The following is a 7,291-nucleotide window of genomic DNA, read 5'->3' on the forward strand; positions in this document are numbered from 1 at the left end:
TATTTTTTTCTATGTTTTTTGTTGCAAAAATGCGTCATGACTTTTCCGACAATCCAATATATCGTACCTTCACAAATGGAACTTGCTCTACTACATTTCGTTCCACACATTGCTATATAAAACTGAACTGAACTTTCTGTTACTTAATATCTCTTACCCATGGATCACCACAGCCTCACGGATAAAGTTCAAAACCTTTAACATGGGGGGAAAGAGGGCCTTTCATTATTTGGCCTTTGTTTACTTATTAAACCTCATCTTTCTCTTCTCTCCTTAATACATTAAGAGTCTATGTTCTGTCTCTAACCTGCCTGTTAGGCCTTACTTTTTTCTGGTGCTTAGAGTGCCTTGCCCTCCATCCTCACTAGCTAATTCCTACTTGCTTTCAAAATTCAGTTCATATGAAAATTCCTCTGAAAAGCCTTCTCTGAATCTCCTAAAATCTCATACTCACACAGCTTTCCTATATCCCCTACAGTACTCTATGTCTACATCTAATTATAATATTTATCTCATTGTATTTTGACCTTGTCTATGACTTCCATGCAATAATATTAGTTCCTTGAAGAAAAGTTAGGGTTTTGGAACCAGAGATGACCTGTTTTTGTTAAATGAAAAAATAAATAATACAATATCTTTACTATCTACCACTTTAAATTTTTTATTTAGTTAAATGTTTCAAATCAACTTTAATAAAAAGTTTCCTCTACTCCCTCCAGGTTTATGTCAACTACCATATGAGTATACTAAAACCTGAAGGTTTGCTTATATAAACCTGCTCAAGGATTGCAAATAGAGTAAAACTTAAGGTAAATTCTGAAAGCAACTAGGCCAATAAAAAGGGTTTGTTAAGAGAACAGGGAAAGGTACACACTGGCAGCCAGAAAAACCTCATAACAAAACTATCATTACCACATTCATAATTATAACATTTGTTCAACATGCTTATCAGCCAAATTAGCAATCAGTTGCTTATCTAACCAAAAGAGTTTAGAAGATATATTCTAATGCACTAGAAAGAACTGAAATCTTTAGCTCACAAGCTTGAGTGGAGTGCTTCACTGGTCCCCAGGCAAGTGAAAAGCTAAATCTTTAAATAAATAAATAATAACACAAACTACCTACCTATATGCAGTTTGGATTCTCAACTTTCTTGGGCTTAAAGAAATGTTTTCCCAATCTTGATCAATGGAAAATTATACAGTATGTAATGTGAAACCTTTTGAAATGACTTCAGAATATATAAAACTAAAGTAACTCAAGCTAACTGAATGAAAGCCAATATACATTAACAAAAGTTAAAAATCATAAATGCGATTTTATGACTTCCAATGTGACTTGGAATAGGTTAATAAATTGAAGCCATAAGTACTTGGGGGACTCAATTTATTAGAACAATGTTCGATCTAGATGTTTGAAAATAAATGAGATCTTCCACATTGCTTAAAAAGTTTGTTTCAAATCATTTAAATGGGAGAAAACTGACAAACATCCCTTGTCCTATTAGCTTAGCAAGTCTTATTTCCTATCATGTATAAAGATTACACACAACCTCCATCCAATTTATAACAAATTGTGAATTACATATTTATATTATACTTCTACAACTATACCATATTTTATTATACTACTCATCTCTAGGTCTGTAGTACCATTTAAAACATATACAATACTTAGATGTTTCACATCTCCCAGAGAAACATATATTGCCCACTCAATCAAAGTTTAAATTATCACCCAAAAGAATGATTTATTATACAAACTGAGTTCATTGTGATAAACTAAGAAATATTAAGATCAAGTTTTGCTTTAAAACCACCAATAATCCTGACACTATTATCTCTCTACACTTCTTCCAAATATAGTTAAAATTGTATTTTTCATTGTGTTTTTCCCCCTCAAATTTTAAACTATAAAAGACTCCACTTGGATTTTTTTTTCCCCTCAACTTCTGCATTTCTCCTTAATTTCCCATTTTGATCTGGTTCATTTCTAGAACTAGAAAGATCTAGCAAAAGCAAAATCTTGATGGTATATTTTATTGAATTTCCAAACCCCTAAAAGTGATATAAACAATTTAATTCACCTAATGGTTTGTGGACAATATCCAAAAAGTACCCTGAGGGTATGAATATTATGTTTCAGGAGAACTACTTTAGGTATCATTTTATACATTCAGGAAGGCAAAACAATCTAGTTGCAAATACCATCAATCAACAAATGAAAACCTACTGTTACATCTCTATGGGCATTTTTATTCTCAAGTTAACAGTTTATTTACTTTTGGATTATTAATTCTCAACTGCAGGCAGCAATCAATTAAAATATAGTAAATTTAGGTTGATAAGATAAAGGATACACATGATATTGATATATATTAGCCAGGTGATGGTAACTACCTAACATTAACCGAGTAAGCAAATAACCAAGACAGAGGTTTTAGATACTACTAATCTACCAAAGCAAGTCAAAATGCTTTGAAAATTGCATTGTTATCCAATTTATATCGTACGTTTTTATATGTAACGTTTAAAAGCTTCTGATTATTACATTTCATAACTGTGATGAGTCATAGTGCTTTGTATGCAGGAATTGGATGCGAATCAAAATTATAAACATGCACTTGCTTCCCAATCAAAAAGTGAATGTGGACAAATTCAAAAAACATTAAAACATAAGCATAAAATGCATCCTGTGTTTTTAAAATGGTAGCTTCCCAGCTGATAACACAATAGATATATCATTTGCCCTTTCTCTCCCTGAACATCTCAAATTACAGAATACTTCTAAGCCATTCCCTCACTTTACAGGTAGGTAGGTGCGTCATCCCTAAGGTGTTTAGTGGTAGTGAGCCAGATTACAGTTTACTACAGGTGAAAACCTAAGGACAACTAAATGAGGTACCAGAAGAACTCTATCTTATGATATAGGATCATAAGTTTCTGTACCTAAATCTAGAACCTGAAATTGAACCATCAACAAAAAATTCCATCTCAAATCTAGACAATAAAACTGGCAGATAATTTGGAAGAAAAGGCAGGGAATGCCCACGTTAGTTTGTGACATAAGACCCTGACCATCGAGGAACCCATCAAAAATATCTGTTGACTGGATGAAGGATTGCATGATATTGTACTTGATAGGATGACTTCATTGGTTTTAGAAGCTCCAAATTTAGGAACTCAAGGATTGGCATGTCATAGTTGAAATTAAAACTCATGGAGAGTAGGTGTGACATAACTGCAAGTCTCTCTAAATCTCCGCACAGCTGTTGCAGACATTTCAAAACATACATTCATACATGTATATGCTATCATATAAATATAGACATATGTTATTTCTTCAGGTAATTCCCCCAAGTAAGGAAAGAACCAGAGAACCAGGAGATCTGAAAACAGGCCCTGTTCTCTCATAAGCCTTTCATTAAAGTAGAGAGGATCTGAGTCAGTCGCTAGCAAGGTGGAGACAGTCACGCAGGCCAGGCAGGACAGAGCCGGAATCCCCTGCACTGCCCTCGCTCGGGAACCGGTCAGGGGAGAGAGTGCGACGACTGCAATCTGCTGCAGGTAAGTATGCAAGGATCGCGCGCCAACCAGTTTCCGAGTAAGGCTCCCGCTGAGCCCCACCGCAGGCACCGGAGCCGGCCCCACCCAGACATCCCCAAGCTCTCTAACGCAAAAGGCCTAGTCCCCCGGGATTTCAGAACCCAGAAAACACAGGACGAGGGCAAACGCCAAGACCTGTCCCGTTCCCGGCCGTCCCACGCCGCGACACGGCCCTGCCACCACATGCTCCATTGCCCCATCTCCCAGCAGAGCCCCAGGCCCGCAGGGCCTCAGCCACCCTCCACACAGGCTGAGACAGACCAGAGGCGGGGGCGAACCGTCCGCCTCTGATCAAGGAGCAGCGGCCCACAGCCCGCGGCCAGCCACCCCGCATTCGCTTACCTCCCTTCTGCCACAAGCTCAGCCCCGCGCCGGCGGCCTGACGTCGCCCGCCCCGCCGCCTCGAACGACCAGGGGCGGAGACTACAGGAGAGAGCCAATGGGTTGCAGACTTCGAGGGCCTGCCGGTCCTCCTCCAGCAGCATCGACCCGCCCACTCTCGCTCCCGCGCATGCGCGTCCAAGGCCAAGACCAAGGCCAAGGCCGCGCACTGCGGATGGAAGGTGGCGTGGGAGGCAGACCGGAGCTCAGCAGCTGCACTAGCTGGAGACCGCTGTGGGGCTGCACCGCAGCTGGGAGTTAGCTTAAGGGAAAGCAGATTAAAAGAACCTGCCTGGAGATGCTGTTGCAGCGTGTCAGGTAGTCCTGTTAGCAGCCTGCCACTATGCAACTTTTGGCAATGCAAAGCAGCCACTTAATATTTGGAGATTTTGTTTCCCGGGGGAAAAAAAGTACGGATAATATTAGGATTCAGAAATTTTAATGCAGACAACAGACTTGCCTCTTGGTTCTTCCCTTTGTAGCTGTTGGTTGGTATCTTTATTTCGTTTGGCTAACAACACTACTGCTTTCGAAGCTACACTATGTGAAGGAAAAGGAGTGACATAATAGATGGGACAAGCTTAGGGGCTACTTGGTGGGCCTGACAATCCTAGTAACTGAAAGTATCCACACAGAATGATTTGATCATAAATTCCTAACTGGGCAGGTCATGGCAGGTAGTCAACGTACAGGCCTATAGCTTTCTTAGCAAAGAACAATCTTTATCTTAAGTGAGACCTGTCTATTCTTATGTATCTAGGGTAACATATCTTTGACATGGCAGGGTAATTTTCTTTTCCAGACCCCTCAAAGGCAGAACTGCTGGCACCAGAGCACAAGACCATCAGACACAAGACCACAAAACCACTCGTTATTTTGTTGCCCACATACTATCTCTGTGTACTGTACATGATAAATATTAACTATCCTGTGCCCACCAATATAAAGGAAGCATGTATCTCTCCATTTTCCTTTTAGCCAACAACCTTCGAGACATCCTCCCTTTGCTTTCTCCTGCCTCCTTAATCTACCGTCAACAGATTTCAGATAACCCTCCTTTGATTCTACATGTATAAAATAAGCTGCATGACTGCTATTCTTCAGAGCGTTTTCTTAATCGGTTGAGATTTTGCTTCCAGGCATGTCCTCAAAACTTTGGCTCAAATAAATTCTTATAAAGCTTTCTATAGGTTTGGACGTTCTTTCATTGACAACTGGTACATCCACCGGTTGGGTAGTCATTCGGGTCTTACTAGCCCGGGCATTTCTGCTGATTTAACCTGGGGAGAACTGGTGCTTGTAATTTTTACTATTATTGTTATTATTTTATCAAATACTTATTAGTGTCCACCCATGCAAGAGCATGCATTATCATGGGGAGACTGTAAGAACACCCGGCACAATGGAACAGAAGCTAAAAAAGGCAGAAAAAAATGAGAAGAGGTTTTGAAGAAATGCAATTCTGCTTGTGGATGACAGAAGTGGAAATTATATACAAGACGAAATGGTTAAAACAAGTTTCCCTCGAGAACCTGACTTACTCAGCAGTTTCTAAACCCTGGTGCACCTTTATAAGCATTTGGGGAGATTTTTCAAAAATATGAGAGCTCTAGAGATTCTGATTTAATAGCTCTGCTGTGGGGCCTTGGCATTGGGATTTTTCTAAGTTTCCAAAGTCATTTTAATGTGCTGACAAGAAGTTCTACGTCTCATTTGCAGGAAGGATTTGGTTCCATATACTCCACGTGGGAAAAGTAATTACATACCACACACTATCTTCAGTTCTCCCAATAACCTATTATGCTTTCATTCCGTAAGAATTTATCTAAGTTCATTTTAAACCTACCCTTTGAGAGAAAGGAGTTTTATAAGGTTTATAATTGACTTAATTTTATGGACCTTAATGATAATCCCCTCTGGTCTAAATAATTCCAAAAGCACCAGCACTTCCTTTAGGAACTTTTTAAATTCTTCCTTAAAAATTCTCCTATTCCCATATTTCTTGAGATACATTAGTCAAAATTATCATTGAACACTTAACCATGCGAACAGTACTGTTTTAAGTACACCAACTCATTTAATCCATAGAATAACTTCATTAGGCAGATATAATAATTACCTACATTTTATAAATAAGGAAACTTAGGCACAGGGAGTGAAACATTTTGACCAAGAACATGCAGCTAGCTAGTGGCAAAGCCAAAGTTTGAATCCAGGACCCTGGCTCTCAATAAGTAAATGCACTGCCTCTTATAAAAAGGCTAGTTTTAGGCCGGCTGAGTGGCTCAGTTGGTTAACAGCACGAACTCTGAGCAACAAGATCGCCAGTTTAATTCCCACATAAGCCAGTGAGTTACGCCTGAGCTGAACTGCCACTGAGCTGCCAATAGGTGGCAGGATGGCTCAGCTGGTGAGAGCATGTACTCCTAACAAGGTTGCCAGTTCGACTTCTGCATGGGATGGTGGGCTATGCCCATCCACAACTAAGATTGAACATGGCGCGTTGAGCTGAGCTGCCCTGAGCTGCCCAAGGGTGGCCAAATGGCTCAGTGGTTAGAGCATGTGCTCTTAGCAACAAGGCTTCTGGTTCGACTCCAGCATTGGATGGTGGGCTACACCCAATCACAACTAAGATTGAAGGACAACAACTTGGCTGTTCCCCTTCTGCAATTCTCCAACACTGCTCCTCTTCCCCAATTCCCCAATAAAATCCTAAAAAAAAGTAAAAAAATAAAAATAAAAAGGCTAGTTTTAGGAATGTGGCGAGAAATACCCATTTAAAGAATGATGGTGAGGGCCAGCAGAGTGGTTCAGCTGGTTAAGAGCTTGCTTGGGAGCGCCAACTCTGAGCAGCAGTACTGTAGTTCGGATGCCACATTGAGGGCCAGTGACACTCGCCCTCTACAGCTAAGATGATGAACAACAGCTCGACCTGGAGCTGGGCTGCTGTGAGTCGCCGGCGATGGCGTAGGCTGTAGCAGGGCTGCAGTGGGCTACGTGAGTGGCTGGCAGCCAGCATGAGCTGCCGGCAGCCAGTGTGAGCTGCTAGGAGCCGCTATGAGCGACTGACCAATGACCGGCGACCAATTGCCTCACCCGGGAAGAGCGCTATGATAATACCAACATGGGCTAGTGAAGCGAAGTCCTCCACAACTAGACAGAAGAACAAAAACCGCAATTTGTCTACCTGTGTGTTCCCCTTCCCTGATTCCCCAATGCTGTTCCCCTCCCCCCAATTCCTCAATAAAATCTTTAAAAAAAAAAAAAAAGAATGATGGTGAGTCTGATTTTTCACTTCTGCTGAC

At 40.8% G+C, this 7,291-nt stretch overlaps 1 protein-coding gene across 1 annotated transcript in view; it reads right to left on the reverse strand.

Annotated features, from left to right (window-relative positions):
- FOCAD (focadhesin) overlaps window positions 1-3,998 on the reverse strand; it is a 302,193-nt gene extending 298,195 nt beyond the window's left edge. The window contains exon 1 of the mRNA XM_019668206.1: window positions 3,948-3,998. The gene's annotated coding sequence lies outside the window, so the exon portion shown is untranslated. The remainder of the gene's footprint in view (window positions 1-3,947) is intronic.
- Between the last annotated feature and the right edge of the window lie 3,293 nt (window positions 3,999-7,291).

This window comes from Hipposideros armiger, unplaced genomic scaffold, assembly GCF_001890085.2.
Source record: "Hipposideros armiger isolate ML-2016 unplaced genomic scaffold, ASM189008v1 scaffold_520, whole genome shotgun sequence".
Lineage (NCBI taxonomy): Eukaryota > Metazoa > Chordata > Mammalia > Chiroptera > Hipposideridae > Hipposideros > Hipposideros armiger.